This window comes from Trichosurus vulpecula, chromosome 2 (assembly GCF_011100635.1).
Source record: "Trichosurus vulpecula isolate mTriVul1 chromosome 2, mTriVul1.pri, whole genome shotgun sequence".
NCBI classification, from domain to species: domain Eukaryota; kingdom Metazoa; phylum Chordata; class Mammalia; order Diprotodontia; family Phalangeridae; genus Trichosurus; species Trichosurus vulpecula.
Genome location: NC_050574.1, coordinates 418,167,770 through 418,183,276, shown reverse-complemented (window position 1 = coordinate 418,183,276; position 15,507 = coordinate 418,167,770). Strand labels below are relative to the sequence as shown.

The window sequence follows — 15,507 nt, the reverse complement described above, 5'->3', positions numbered from 1 at the left end:
AAAAAAAGGTCAATATCCCTCAATATGCCATTCAGGGTTCATATACAACCAAAGATTTTACTCTACAACTGCCTGCACCTAGGGACTGAAGTTGTGATTTCATTGGTATAGAAAACTCCCAGAGGAAGAAACTTTCTTCACCAATAAACTTTGGTACCTTTTCTGCATCTTCTAGTCTTAGGGCATGGTTAGATTAGAGCCCTTCTGCTAAGGGTGTGGCTTCTGTGCATGCTGCAGCATCTTGGAGCCCTAAGTGAGAACTATGTGAAGGTGGACACCAAAGGTAGATGAGCAGCCCTAAAAAGGGCTCAGCAAACTCTCACACCAGAGGTACCAGGCCTCCCTGAATCCTCCATACATCCCTTAGCCAGGATGAGGGTAATGAACAGGCCTAAAACCTGTCAGTGAGTTAGGGGATTGTATCAGCAAGGCAATAAACACAACATCAACAATAATCGTGAATATGCCTATGTAGTTCTGTATTGCAAAGTATGAGAGACTCTCCATATAGAAGGCAGAAGTAAAACATTTATTCAGATACCAGATAACTATATCCCATAACCAAATATTCAGCTCCCACAACCAGTGAGCCCACTTTATCATAACAGCAAGGAACTTAAAACACAATATCACAGCATGAAGCCTCACCATCCCAAAACCTTTCTGACCCCCTGCTGGGGTCTTCCCCCCCCAAAAAAAAAAACAACTCACAGTACAGCTGTCACAGTCTGCTCAGCTATCACAGGTCGACTTTCTTTACCTCAGCTCTATCACTGAGGCCATTAACATCCATAACAGCTCTCTCTCAGCATTTCCCGTGACACAACTTCCTTTTCCTCTCAGCAAGCTCCTCCCACCACATGTGACTTAGGCTTCCTGTGATGTAAACAGGTGACATGGCCTATTAATGGGTAGGAAAGATCTTCATATCTAAATTGCTATTACAGGGATGTCTACCCCAAGCATGTGAAGACTTCACTTGGAGGCCGAAGCAGGTGTTGTGGAGCTCTTAGAGCTTGGTCAGACATTGAAGACACCAAGGTTATCCAGTTCATCCTGGGCCATCCAGAGTCATCTTGACTTTTGTCTTGCTGCTGGACTTCGATGATTCTAGAAGACAGAGTGAGACTGACAACTTTGTGCAACTGTTCCTCATTAAATCCAATTTAGGACATCACCCTGTGATATCATTGGTTCTCTTTGAAAAACAAAGGACAAATAATAACAAGGTTAGAGCACTGAGAGTTTGAATAGATTGTTCAGGGTCACACAGCCAGTATTGTGTCAAGAGTGGGGTATGCTGGTAATGTTTAATAATCAACTCTCTTGGAAAAAAAGAGGAAAGTAGGATATACTTTTAAAGTTTGATTATTATTAACACTTTCTCCATCTTCTTAAGTCTAGATAATAAACAAAACAATAAATCAAACCATAATTTGTATTTTGCCAGTTTCCAAGTTGTAAATGCTCACACCGAAAATTTAACAATGGCTCCCTGATTTGGTACAAGCTGGCTCCAGCACACCTTTGGAGATGCTTATTCAAAAGTCACTGACACTGGAAATGTTAAAAGTCCTTTTCTTAACCCTCACATAATGAGTCTATAGATCAAACTGCAAAACAATTCTTTCTTTTCCTGACTCTTCTATTCTATCCACTTCCCCCACACTCCCCCCCAATCTATAAGTATACTTATTCCATTGAATTCATTACTCATTGCATGTATGAACCTAGGCAGAAGCAGGAGAGCATGATGGATGGAAGGTCTGCTTTCAAATTCACATCTGAAACACAATGTATGACCATTGGCAAGTCATTTAATCTCTCAGTATTATCTACAATTCTTTAGCTCATTAATTCTCTTTTACTGTAAATTAAAGTTTAAATTTAAGATTATAATTTCCAATAAAAATGCCAATATCCATCAGTGAAGAGAATTTTCCCAACAGAGTTTCCCTGTATGGATGAAATCACAAGGCAAAGTTCTCTCTACCTTCCCTCCACACACTCACACAAACACATGCAAAAATTAATATTGGTATGTATTGACGGATTTCATTGATGGGTTTTGGTGTACTTAATAGTGATTTATCTTCAGACAGAAGAGTAGAATCAAGATCCTTTACCTGGGAAAATGTTCTTGATTTGATTAGAAATTTTTTTTCTTTTTCAGAAATTGCTTAGAATAACTTATTAATGACAGGCACAAGCGTATAGGATAGAACACACAAGCAACTAAGGAGCAATGAGCTATAATACTCACTTTGACACTTTTTATTGTCTGCATGGTTTAAAATAAGTCTCAGAGCCTCTGTAGGAATAGAGCAGAAGGGCTTAATTTAACTGATATTAAAAACTTCCCAAATTTATAGATGACCTTGACCTCATCTATGCCAATGAGTTTCTAGGAATGCCTCACAATTCCTTTTTGAAACAGTTTAATATTACATTTCTAGTTTTATATTTGAGAAGAATGCAACTCTGATATATTCAGTGACTCACAAAGCTATGGAACAATGTTAAGACTAGGCTGAGTCCCTGGCTCCAAATGCTTCACTCAATCTATCCCTCAGTGTTGGCTAATTTACTAAAGAAAATATATTCAAGTTTCCTCAGAATTGGAGTTTCCACAATTTTTTGAAACTGTCATAAAGGGTGAAGAACAGCTATGAAGGGGAACAAAACTGCCAAAATGGAGCATATATTCCACCCACTAAACAAAAGAAAAAAGAAAACAGATGGTCTATAAAGAAGAACATGCACAGTTAATGAAAACCACAATATTCTTTTCTTTAGATAGGACTGAGTACTGACTGGCTTCTTTGGAAACAGATGCCCATTTTTTTTAACCTCCTGTTCATAAGGGAAATGAGACATTCACTGGATAAATGCCCACACTCTGGTGTCACAAAGAAAACTGAAACTAGGTTTGAAGCTCTTTAGTCTTAAATTATTCATTTGTAAATAGTGTGAGGTGCAATCCTGTCATATGAGCAACGTGCTTACTTATTAGGCACTCTTGGATATTTATAAATTTTTTTTCAGACCACTAATGTAAATTTATAGGATCACTTGACTAAGATGGCAACTTGTAGCCTGAAATATCTAATTGACACGCAGAAAGTATGAGAATCTGGCCTTTCAGTGCTTCTTCTGCTCAAATGTGAAATGCTGTATACATTTCCATATCTGAAAAGTAAATATTGTCCAAAATAAGCAAGTCAGTCATAGAACTAGCAAAGTTCAGACTAAATAAGTGATTCAATACTCTTTTATATATTTTAACTTGTACATAAGATGGAATAACTATGGATAACTTGAATTTTCTCTTATTTATATCTTGGTATACAAAAGCTCACTCATTTTTAATAAACAACTTTCATTTTTCAATAATTTAACAGAGAATATCTATTAAAGTTGCTGTTGTATGACAACCATTTGTTATGTGTGTTATAAAATGCCTCCTAAGATATTTAGAATGGGAACCAAGTTACCTCAATCATGTTTTGTAGGGAATATATAAAGCTTCAGAGTTGTTTTTAATTTTAAAATCTAGTCATACAAAAATACTTAAAAATTGATTTTTAAATTTCATGTTTACTTGAAGTTTTTTATTTCTTAAAAATCCCAATTTGGAAGAAGGCAGATTAGGTCAGAAAACTTTTGGCTCTCCAAATTTCCTCCACAAAAAGACAAACTATTGCCTCAGTAGAATTGTAGAGCAGCAGAAATAAACAAACATCAGGGTGAATCAGTTGTCCTCCTAAGACAACATGAAAAGACCCCAGGAAAGACCTGACCTCCAGGGGCAGAGTTTCTGCCTTAGTGAAGCAAACACCTCCAGGCCAACTCTTTGGAATCAACAAACCAGTTCTGGGGGCAGCGGAGTGGGTGGCTCCCTCAATCTTAGAAACTTTCATCTCAGGGACAGCGTGAGGTTCTGCTGAGTAGGAGAAGATTGAAGGACCTTCCACTGCCAAGGGATACCAAGCGCAGCTGTGCTAACCAGACGCATTCCAGGTTGTGGCTTTGGGGAAAAGGAGCTAGCACATACCTGATGAGTGTAATAGCAGAGGAGCAGGGACCCTGTTGGCTGTGGGTGCTTGCAGGACACAGAACAGCAGTGGGTTGCAGCCATCAGAGGGACCGCAGGGAGAAAGATCATTTGCAGGACAGTGTGGCTTAGGAGTAGAGAGGAGAGTCCAAGGATGGGCCCTGGGACAAACCTCAGGAAATAACAGTAAGAAGGACCTGAGGCTTCATTCCTCATACCTCAGAACTAGAACTTGATTGTACTAATAGCTGCTAAAAACAAAATAAAACAAAATAAAAATGACTAAGAAAAGGAGAAAGAACCCAAGCATAAATAGCTACTATAGGGAAAGAAAAGATGTGTTCATAATTCAGAGGAAAATAATGGAGCTAAAAAAGCCACTCTTTGTTCAGCAAGAAATGTCAAATAGTTCTAAGCACAAAAAGAGTTCTTGGAAGAACTTAAAAAGGACTTTAAAAATCAGAGAGATCAAGGAAGATTTTGGGAAAAAAAGAGCAATTCAAGAAAATCAAGGAAATTATTAAAGTCAAACAACTTGAAATAGACTATCAAAAACTAAAGGAAGAAAATAGCTCCTTGAAAACTAGAATTGAGTAAGGAGAAGGTAATGACCTTCTAAGACACCAAGAAACAATAAAATAAAATCAAAGAATGAAAACATAGAAGAAAATGTGAAACATCTCATCAGAAAAACAACTGATCTAGAGAATAGATCGAGGAGAAACAATATAAGAATAGTTAGGTTACCTGAAAATTATGATTGAAAAAAGAACTTTGATACAATATTACAAGAAATTATCAAGGAAAATTGCCCCGAAGTTCTAGAACAAGAAGACAAAGCAGAAATAGAAAAAAAAATCCACCCATCACCACCTGAAAGAGATCCCAGGAGGAAAACTTACAAGAGTATCATAGCCAAGCTTCAAAGCTCCCAGGTTAAGGAGTAAATATTGCAAGCAATAAGAAAAAAATTAATGTCATGGAGCTACAATAAGTATTATACAAGAACTAGCAGCTACTATGTTGAAGAACTGTAGGTTTTGGAATATTATATTTCATGGAGCAAAAGAGATGAGGTTACAACCAAGGGTAATTTACCAAGCAAAGTTAAGTATAATCCTGAATGGAAAAAAATGGATATTTAATGAACTGAAAGACTTTCAGTATCTGTGACAAAAACAGTAGAACTTAAGGAAACTCTTGAAATATAAGATCTAGATGAAATATAAGGTAAACATTAAAGATCAATTATAAGGGACTCAATAAGGTCCAATTGTTTACTTCTTACATGTGAAAACGTTATCAGTACTCTTATGACTGTTATAGTTATTTGGGTAGTTTAAAAGAAAGGCTTAGGCTGAGCTGTGTATGATGGGGTGATTCTCAACAAATTGTATAGGGTAAGATAAAAAGGAGTAATTATCACATACAAATGAGGCATAAAAAGAAAATTTGATACAGAAGAAGCTAGTGGCAGGGAGGGCAAGAAGTGCTGGAACCTTACACTCATTGGGAATGAGTTAAAGAGGCAACAGGATAGGTATATCTAGAAGGTGTAAATGTCTTCTAAATTCAGAAAGAAATAAGAGGACAAAGGGATATGTTGTGGGGAAGAGGATAAGGGAGGGACTCTTAGAGAAGAGGGTAGGTTAAGGAAAAGGAGGGCAAGGTAGTAGGTAGAAATAAAGCAGAAGAGTGAGGAAAAATAGGGTAAATAGGGTGAGAAGGATAGTAAGGAAAAATAGGAAGGAGGAAAATACACAATTATAGTTTAGAATGTGAATGGGAGGCATTTACCCACAGAACAGAAACAGACAGCAGATTAAAATTTTGAATTCAACAATACGTTATTTTCAGGAAGTACTATAAAATGAGAGATATATACAAAGATAAAATAAAGAGCAGTAGAATTTATTATGTTAAAAAAGGTAGTAATCATGATCTCAGACAAAGTTAAAGCTAAAATAGATTTACTCAAAAGAGAAAGGGAAACTATACTGTGTGTCAGCAATATTATTTAATATTGTTTTAGACCATTTATAATAACTAGACAGTATAAAATAACTGAGACTGTACGTGCCAAAATAGACACAGGAACTATATGAACATAAACATAAAACACTTTTTATACAAATAGAGTCAGATCTAAATAATTGAAGTAATATTTATTGTTTATGGGTAGGTAAAGCCAATATAAAAAAAATGAAAAATTTACTTAACTAATCTATCTGTTCAATGTCATCCCAATTAAATTACTAACAATTATCTTACTGAGTTAGAAAAAAATAATAACAAAGTTCATCTGGAAGAACAAAAGGTCCGGAATTTCAAAGAAAGCAGGGAAAAAAGATGTAATGGAAATAGAATCAGTAGTATCAGACATTAAACTATATTATATGGTGAGAGCATTGTTGAAGTGTAAAATGGGTAATTTCTATTATTAGATCTTTATACATTTAATATATAAAGATAATATATATTTAATATATAAAGATAATAAATATTTGTAATATTCTATTAAAATGTCTGGTATAAATAAAACCAATGTAGCCAAGAATAGAAGGAATGCAGAAAATTGGGGGTAAAAAAATTTCGTAGATAATCTCTCAGATAGGATATGATCAGGTTGGAATATTGCTGTGGTATAGAAAATGATGAGCTGGTTGGTTTAGAAAAACATGGAAGGACTTGAACTTATGAAGGAAGATGCTATCCGCTTTCAGAGAAAGAGATGACAAGTAGAAATACGCATAGTATGATCTAATATATATAAGTGTATTTGTGTATGTTTATAGATATCTATGTATATGTATGTGTGTATATGTATGGTGTATGTGTGTATATATGTATATATACATATATACACAATACACACCTTCTTTGGAGGGAGGAATAAAGTAAAAGATACATAGCAGAGAACAAAAGAAAATCTACAAGGAAGCAAAGAAAAGCTGGGTTGCTTTGAAAACAAAAGGTAGTATTTATTATATAGGTTTTCTTGAAATGGAAATTTATTGTCTTATATTGAATCCTCTCATGTTCTGCTGTACACATGGCAATGTTCTTTTTTTTTTTCTTTTCTCATTTTGTATTTGTTTAAAGTTATTTAAGAATTTACAAAAATCCCAGTTTATGGATTTTTAAATTAATAAAAAGAAAAAAGATTATTTAACTTTAAAAAAGGCATAAGTATAAACAATAGAAATTAAATGTTGCCTAAAACAGTGGCTCTCAATTTTATTTCATGAACCACTTCAAAGGCTTAAAAGATCCCTCCCCCCTCCAATATTCTGTGTGACACTTCAAACCAAGCAACTGAACCAAGCAAAAACCCAACAAAATCTGATCATAATAAATAAAAATATGGGCATGACTTTACCATAAATAAAGGTATAATTATGTTAGTGTAACTTGTGGCTAAAACCAAATCTCTGAACTCACATGACATAGGTTTAAATTTGAAACTTCTCTTCCCTAAATATCTTTATAGCTTGTGCCCCTATGCAGGGTTTCCCTGGGAACATCAGAATTTGATTCATGTCTACAAAGGCCCTCACTTTCCAAGCAAATAATAGGGTAATGAGACTCTGAACAAAGGACAAATTTTATTTAACCTGATTTTAAAAATGTAAAAGCCATACTCAAGTCCACTAACATTCAAAATGCTCCCCTTTTCTCTCCAGTCTGAACTTCCCCAGGAATGAATATCCATATTATATGCATGTATTTATATTGGATGTATAGATAATACATATATAAATGCATGTTATATACACACAGACACACATATATATATATATACACATGCATGTATATATGGGTTCTGTCTTTCTCTGCACCTGTATCCTTCTGTCTCTGTCTCATATCTGTCACACCTTCAGGTGAAATGTGCAGATGTCACCTTCCTGGTTCTAATTCACTGACTGGAAATTTGGGAAGTGCTAGGTAGTTTCCCCATCCCACTGTGTGATGAGGAGTCTCTCCTGATCAGTTGTCAGACTGCTAAAATAGATGCCTTTTTCTTTCAGGTCTCTTTCAGAAATCTTCACAAAACCTTATCAGAAGTCCCCATTCTAAAACATTTCACTAATTGGTGGATGTCTGGTCTGCTTGGCCATTTCTCACGTGCAAAGCAACACACGATTACAAATCTAAAACAAAACAGAGAATGAATATACCCTTCCATGAAGGAAAACAAGCATTTAGTTCAGTTGAAAGTAAGCTCTGAAAACAATGCTACTGCCTACAACACTGTGAGGAGGTTTTGAACTAATCAAACTGTTTCAAAATCAGTCCCATCAATTCAACTTACTTCTTTTCCAAAATATGTTATAAATTAAAAAAAAAATCATTGAATGCACAAAATCTTCCAGAAGTTAAAGACATTTTATTTACAATTTAAAAGGAATATATAGTCATTACCACATGAAATTCCCTAACAAAGCATGATATTTCAGTGATGATGTTTCAGGAAATTTAATTTTAAGCAGTAATGCAGAATGGATTAAACTACCATGGTTTTTAGTTTATAAGATAATGTACTTTTCCTTCTGAATGTTGGGCCATTCTACTGAAATCTTATTAAAGTAAATGCTACACAAATTACATGCAGGACTCGTTAAATGGTGTAAACATGTCTAGGGAGGTGAATAATAAAATATCAAGAGTTCATAAACAGTCATGCTATCCGACCAAAAAAGACAGGAGGCTTATGTCTTGTAAAAGAAATGAAGTGCCCAATATAGTCTTCCTGACTGGCATTAAGAAATGGTATGTACAATTGAGAATGAAAGGTGCTTTCCATCACATGTACTTACAAAAGAAACAGTTGTAATGATATCCAATTCTTTGCTCCCAAAAGGAACATGGTAACTAAGACCACCACGTGCAGGACTTCATCAAGCAGTCATTAAAAATTGCAGTTTGAACAAATGAGCTGTATGACTTTTGTCAAAATTACAGGGAGAGAAAAAGGCCATGGCAACAAAGCATTTGAGCAGTTATCTATAGCCATAGCATTAAAAATGAAATATTTGTGAAGAGCTTTGCAGACCTCGAAGGGCTATATAAATTATAGTCATTAACATTTATGTGCTTCTCAATAATTTTAACTTTCAGCAAACATTAAATGCTAATTGTGTGCAGAGCACTGTGCAGGTCACTAGAGGAGATGCAAATATTCTCTGCCCAAAAGGGTTCATAATCTTGTAGTTGGATATGGTACACACAGAAATAATGATAAATGTTGTTTTCCAGGAGCAGTGTTTATTCTCTAGAATGTCATGCTTCCAGCAGCTTTCACAGCTGTCATGGGGGGAAGTAATTCCTGTGGAGAAGGGGTCAGCTGTGCCAAAACACCAGTCTAGCTGAAGTACTGAGGAAGAGACAAGAAGCATCATGTGCCAAGCAAGACAAACCCTCTTAATACCTGATCACAATTTCCCCTTATATGCTGATGTGAAGAGCCCAGGGTCCTCGGCCCTAGAGCTTTGGGAACAGCAGGATCCCACCAGACACAAGACCTGCTTCTAACATAGCTCCCACAGCCTTCAATGAGGGACGAAATCATTGTAGGGAAGGAGTCCATCTTCCTCATCATCAGCAACAATTGGTGACCAACAGCCACAAACAGTCAGATAGAAATACAAGCCCTAGCAGTGGCAGCACCTCTCAGACCGGTCCTGCTTCCAGCCCAGTCCTCACAGCCCTTGTTGGAGAAAACAACTCCTATGGAAAAGGGACCAACCATCACCAACTGCCATAGATGGAGCAGGCAAACCAGTCTGGCTAAAGTAGCCAGGCATCCTGAGGAACAGATGGGAGGCAGCATGTGCCAGCAAAGTCAGATTGCCACCACCACCTTGACCACCATCTTCCCCATAGATACTGGAGAGTGCCCTGGACCCTGAGCCCAAGAGCCTTAGGAATAGCACTGCTTCCAGCCCAGTGCCCTCAGTCATCACCTTGGGAAGCAACCCTTTTGGAGATGCAGCCTGGCAATTGCTCCTGTAGATGCTACAAAATCAGCTACTGAAGACCCAGAAAAGAACCAACAAAGTCCTTTGTACTGCAAACAACTCAACATCAGAAATTGATATGATTTTAACAGACCAAATGGGTAAAGAATGTTTATTGCCCAGATTTCAATGTGCATATGAATAGACACCCTTTGGAGCTTTTCCAACAGTATGGATGGCTGAGACAGATAATACAGTTGGACAATGAGATGGGCCCAGATTTGAAGAAGAAAATGGGCTGGATTACTTTTGTGAAATTACAAAACACTTTTACTGACCCCAAGCTTCCCATAAAACCAAAGTCTGTCTTATTAATACATTTACCAGTGTTGATGTATGGCAGCAAGACCTATAAAACCACTGTCTCCCAAGAATTAAAGATGAGCATGTGTTGGTAAGCAAAATGGGCTCCTTAGCACTTAGTTCAACAAGTGCCCTTGAAGAGTTTGGCTTTTGTTTGCTTTGAGTAATTCAGTGTATTTCATTGAGTCTTACTAAGTGCTAAGCCCCAGGCCCAAACCCCTATTAGGTGTAAAATCTATGTGGGTGTGGATTGGCAACTAAGGTGGGGCCCAAGGTGGGGCTAACTCCAGGGAGGGCCTAGTTTACATGTCTGGGACAGCAGAGGCTCTTAGACCACATGGGTTTAAGTCACCTCTTTGTGAGGATTCTAGGTCACGTGGGTGAGTCGCATGTGTGACTCGCCCCTGAAGCTGAAAAAGATATAAAACCAGGGGTTGGCCTCCTCTTCCTTGGAGCTCCTACAGCAGTGGTGGCCCGTGACTCTGGGCCAGCCCTTGTTCTGACCTCCCAGGCTGGACCTAGATGTTGGTAACTATGAATCTGTATTTGGTCTGTCTGTTGATGTTTGTAATTTGCTCTGAAGTTCAGTGTGCTGGTCTCTTCCCCTGAACTAAGTGAATGATATTTGTGTGCTGAATTAAAGTAAGCTTGTCAACCCCTTCACCTTGCTTTCCTTAGTTAAGCAGGTCAAAAGAACCTGTGCTGTTGGCAGCTTTCTGGGTGCTGGCTGTGGGTGCATCTTACACCCCTACAGAAGCTGCTAGCCGGATTGTGGAAACAGAGCATCAAACAGAGAGTAACGGAAATGGAGGTGTGAACAGGCTGCAACACTCAGCACAGGGGGAAAAGCCAGCACCCTGAACCAGAACCCTGAGGGAAGTATTTTGCTGTAGTTAAATTACTAGGTAAAGTTTCATTCTGATTATTGTGATTAGGTGGTATGTCTGGGTTCTTTTTTATTTATTAATTAATTTTTAGTTTTAGTTTACAACATTCAGTTCTTCAAATAAATTTTGAGTTTCAAATTTTCTCCTCCTCCCTCTTCTCCCCCCTCTCCACCCAAGACAGCATGCAATCTGATATAGGTTCTACATACACTTTTGCACTAAACATATTTTCACAATAATCAAGTTGTAAAGAAGAACTGTAACCAACGGAATGAACCACAAGAAAGAAGAAACAAAACAAACAAAAAAAGAGAGTAAATAGTTTGCCTCAATCTGCATTCAGACTCCGTAGTTCTTTCTCTGGATGTGGACAGCTCTTTCCATCGTGAGTCCTTTGGAGCTGCCTTGGAACCTTGCATTGCTGAGAGGAGCCAAGTCTATCAAAGTTAGTCCTTACAGATAGCATGTGTCTGTAATCGTGTATAATATTCTCCTGGTTCTGCTCCCCTTGCTCAGCATCAGATCATATAAGTCTTTCCACGTTATTATGAAGTCCGCCTGCTCATTTCTTATAGCACAACAGTATTTCATTTCATTCATTTACCACAACTTGTTTAGCCATTCCCCCATTGATAGGCATCCCCTTGATTTCCAATTCTTTGACACCACAAAAAGAGCTGCTATAAATATTTTTGTACATACAGGTCCTTTTCCCACTTGTCTGATTTCTTTGGGATACAGCCCTAGAAGTGGTATTGCTGGGTCAAAGGGTATGCATATTTTTATAGCCCTCTGGGCAAAGCTTCAAATTGCTCTCCAGAATGGTTGGATCTCTCCACAATTCCACCAACGATGCATTAGTGTCCCAATTTTCCCACATCCTCTCCAGCATTTATGATTTTCCTGTTTTGTTGTGTTAGCCAATCTGACAGGTGAGATGTGTACCTAAGAGTTGTTTTGATTTGCATTTCTCTAATCAATAGTGATTTAGAGCATTTTTTCATATGACTGTAGATATCTTTAATTTCTTCCTCTGAAAACTGTTTATATCCTTTGACCATTTCTCAATTAGGGAATGACTTGTATTCTTATAAATTTGACTCAGTTCTCTGTATATTTTAGAAATGCGACCTTTGTCAGAGACACTGGTTATAAAAATTCTTTCCCAATTTTCTGCCTCCCTCCTAATCTTGGTTGCACTGGCTTTGTTTGTACAAAAACTTTTCAATTTCATGTGATCAAAATTATCTATTTTGAATTTCATAACACTCTATCTCTTGTTTGGTCATAAATTCTTCCCTTCTCTATAAATCTAACAGACAAACTATTCCTTGCTCTCCCAGATTGCTTATAGTATCAGCCTTTACATCTAAATTGTGAACCCATTTTGTCTTTATTTTGGTATATGGTGTGAGATATTGAATGTCTATGCCCAGTTTCTGCCATACTGTGTTCCAGTTTTCCCAGCAGTTTTTGTCAAATAGTGAGTTTTTATCCTAGAAGCTGGAGTGTTTGGGTGTATTAAACAGCATATTACTGTAGTCATTGACTACTCTGTCTTGTGTACCTAACCTATTCCACTGATCCACCACTCTATTTCTTAGCCAGTACCAAGTAGTTTTGATGACTGCTGCTTTATAATACAGTTTAATATCTGGTATGGCTAGGCCATCTCCCCTAGCATTTCTTTTCATTAATTCCTTTGATATTCTGGACCTTTTGTTCTTCCAGATGAATTTTGTTATTATTTTATCCGGCTCTGTAAAATAATCTTAGCTTGGCCTAGCCACAAGCAAATATGTCCAGGTTCCTAAAGGTTAACAGCAATAGCAAAAACTCTGGGAGGTGTTTCCAGTTTGAAAAGGCTTTAAATATAGGCCTACTAAAGAAATATGTCAAGTCTCTTGTTTGAGGGAAAACCTAGCTAAGCACAGAAGGGCTCATCATTAGGTTGGTTACTAAGCAATTCATGAAATGGACATGATTTGGAAGAATGCAGGGTAAAATTAAAGCTCTTCCAAAGTAAACTTTTAAAAGTAATAATAAAATTTATTTATAAGGAGGAACACTACTAATCAAATGCCTCCATTGGTAATATCTTGTCTCTATAAATTTGGTCTTCAAATTTCATGCAAAGGAAACTTAAAATTTTATAAAATTTCAAAAAGAAAAGTGAAATAAAAATATCAATGATCAGAGATACTTGTGCTTGTTAAAAATAACAATGCCGTTACAATGTATAATCTTGGTTTTCATGTGAACTTTAATAAAATGAGTTATATTCACTTCCCTAATCACCGGACAAATTTAATTCATACTGGTCTGTACCTTGTGAAACTGTTATCTAACAGTCTTTAAATGACTTTGCAAGTTTCTTTGCACCCTTGAAGATCCTAACACATATTCCACCACACTGGACGGCATTTTACCAACTAGATGGGAGGAGCTGCTAAGAACGTTCTTAAACTACTTGCTTCAAAATAATCTGTGTAAAAATGTTTTTGTGTTCTGCACTAATTTCCTATCATTTGGGGTTTTGAGGGGAGAGGCAATAGAACAACAGAAGAAACAGTGTGGCCTAGGAAGGACATGGGTCAAGTAGCTTAATCTCTGAAAACCCCAGGCAACTCTCACATTGCAGAAGAGCTACATCTCATTTGTGCAGGGAGTTTCCTCATTTGGGAGTTCCCTACACAGTCAAAACCACTGGGTTTTTTTTTTTTGTCATTGTGGTGGTGCAGTATCAAAATTTAAAATCAGTATGACGATTAATACCCAGTATGATCCTGGATGTTGAGTCTGGATGATTGATACTTATATTGCTGTGAATCTTTAAGCATGTCGCTTCTTCATTTCTTTAGCTGTTAAAATGAGGGTGACACACTCAAGCCTAATATCCCTCTCTAGACCTAAAAGTTATGACTAAGGAGAATCTAGCACTATTACCTATTTTGTGGCAATCCTCCCCAAAAGGCTTATGAAAAAGAATGTATCAGTAGGGGCTTAAGACTGACTGGTGAGAAAATGATGTAAGAGAAAATCTTTATCAATCAAGAAGCATTTATTATGTACCTGGCATTGTGCTAGGCACTGGCAATAGAAAAAGTAAACAGAAACAATTCCTATTCTTAAGGAGATTATAGTCTGTCAAGGGAGACATGTATAGACACAGCTGAAGTCTATACAGAATACAGATACAAAATAAAATAAACACAGTAATTATATTAAAAGATAAGGGAAGAGTATGTGCTCTAGCAATTTGGGGCAGGAGTGGAAAAGGTTTGTGTAGAAGGTCTTACATTAGCTATGTCTTGAAGGAAGAGGGAGTCAAAGAGACAGAGGTGAGGAGGGGTGCAATCCAGGTTTGGTAGTGAGACTGTAAAGATGAGAAAGGAGACAGAGGGCTGTGTATTAGGAATGCTAGTTGTTTTTAAGCCTGCAAAGGAAAATGACGCCATTTCTGCTATAGTACTTGGAGGTTCTACAGATAATCTAATGGATGACATACAAAGGGCAGTAGATGATGGTATTAGTACTTTCCAAGTTCTCACAAGGGATAACCATCTTGTGCCTGAAGATGGAGCAACAGAAACTGAACTGGCCAAACAGATCACATCTCAGGGAGATGTGTCCTGGACTCTAACAATACGCCATTAAGAAATCTGCAGAAGGATTTGAAGCTATTCCCTCCGGGCAATGGCAGAAACTTCTGGAGTTAAGGCTAATGAAGTGATCTCTCAACTTCATGCAGTACATCAAGAAGGAAACAAAAATGCTGAATTAGATACTGAGGCTGAAACTGCTGCAGCAAAGGATACGTCGGAAGCTGGCATTCTAGAGACTTATCTTGGAAAATATTGGGCTATCAAGTTGGCCGCTAATGCTGCAATTACTGTGGTCAGAGTTGATAAGATAATCGTGGCAAGACTAGCTGGTGGGTGACAACCTCCAACAGGAAAAAGGACTGGGATGATGGTCAAGGTGAATAAACGGGTTAGCTGAACATCTCAAGTGAAAAGATCCTGTTTGTATTCCAAGATGATAAATACTGTACAATTTTTATGGTCCCAAAAAAGAGGGAACTGTGTTGTATAGTAATTGCATACACACATGCATATATGTATATACACATATATAAAGTTACATTTCAGACTATGTGTATGTTATATATTTATCACATATATACTGATAAAAATTATGGGTTCAGATCATATATGTATGTATATAAAATATCCATGGTTTGAAC

General features: G+C 37.1%; 1 pseudogene; it reads left to right on the top strand.

Annotated features, from left to right (window-relative positions):
- The first annotated feature begins 14,645 nt into the window (after positions 1 to 14,645).
- Positions 14,646 to 15,250, top strand: LOC118837291 (annotated as a pseudogene).
- Positions 15,251 to 15,507: the final 257 nt, after the last annotated feature.